Source organism: Arachis ipaensis, chromosome B4 (assembly GCF_059453495.1).
Source record: "Arachis ipaensis isolate K30076 ecotype BB chromosome B4, ASM5945349v1, whole genome shotgun sequence".
In the NCBI taxonomy this organism is placed as follows: Eukaryota; Viridiplantae; Streptophyta; class Magnoliopsida; order Fabales; family Fabaceae; genus Arachis; species Arachis ipaensis.
Window position 1 is genome coordinate 129,867,156 of NC_142439.1, and position 1,545 is coordinate 129,868,700.

Here is a 1,545-nt window from a genome sequence, read left to right on the forward strand (position 1 = left end):
TCAACAGAAAAATTTACAATTACAACCTTTAGTCAGTTATAACTATCGTTTTAAATTTTTTTAATACATTTACCAATTAATAAATTAATTATATTAGGTGTACATAAAAAATTAACCATAAAATCAATTATCCTTAAAAAATATATATTAAAATATAAAATATATATTTAAAATATATATATATATATATATAAAGAATAATTTGGTGACTAATATTAAATGTGCATATACCATTTTTGTTTTTAAATATAATGCATTCAACGGAAAAAAAACAGCATTTAATAGAATTAAACAACTAATTTAATTTGTTTTTATTATTAAATAATGTAGCATTATCTTTTTTCGGTCATAACTGATGAGAGAAAACAAAAGAAGTAAAATAATTAGTGTCTAATTTGTTGGATTTTTTTCTCTTTTGTGAGATCTAAATTTTATTTTTTTAGTATTTTTTGTACTCTTGTGTCACTATCCTAATAAGAGTTTTTGGGGAATTTGAGAGTGAGAGAAAGCAGTCACAAAGTAGAGATGGCAACGGGACAAGGTAGAGGTGGGGATACTTTCTCGCTCCCCGTCTCTGCCCCTAGATTTGCTCCCCGTCCCTGCCCCAATCCCACCGTAGGAGAATATTGTCCTCCATCCCTATTTTTTTCGAATTTTCATTTTCAGTAGGGCTCATTTTTCATCTTCCTATATTGATCATTTATATGAAAGTTCTAATAAAAAATAAAAAAATATTATTATAGCATACAAAGACACAGTCACATAACAGTGAAAAGGGAAAGGACGATGCGATCACAGATAATGAGTTGGCGAGGGGGTAACGACACGATGAGCACTGAGCAGGAGTGGTGAGGGGTATGGTTGTGACGCTATGGGAGATTGGAATTTGCGAGTTTTGGCCTTCTAGGGTGATTGGAGAGTGGGACGATGTAGTGTTATGGAGAGAAGGGAAGATACTTTTGAAATTAAGGTTAGATTTTTCAATATATATATATATATTTATGGTATGTGAAATAACTAAATCATTTATATTAGAAATAAATTATTAAGGGTATTTAAGTAAATTTAATAATTCAGAGATTAGCGGAGATAGGGCAAGATCCCTGCTCGAGTCCCCACGTGTGTCTCGAAGGAATTTTGGCCCCCATCTCCGCAGAAAAAATTTTCGGTCTTTGGGTCCCCATTTGGGGCAGTTCCCACGCTTCAGAGAGTTTTGGCATCCCTACCACAAAGTGAGAGAGAAGAGAAAAAAACAGAATTTCCGTTTTAGTGTAGAGTAACAGATTTTAAACAATAGTTTCTCATTTGATCACCGTTAGATCGGCATGAAATTCGAATTGTAGCTTTATCTTATTTTGTTCTTCATTTTGAACGGTATAGATTTTGATTGGAGGTTTGCAGAGGGAGAAATTTGCTTCGAACTGCAGCTCTATTATTGGGTATTTTTTCATCTTCTTGTTACTCATTTCCAAGCTTTGTGCTTTGACACACATAATGATTAGACGCAGAGGTTGGAGGCCGCGACCCAGCAATCTTAGCCTCCTG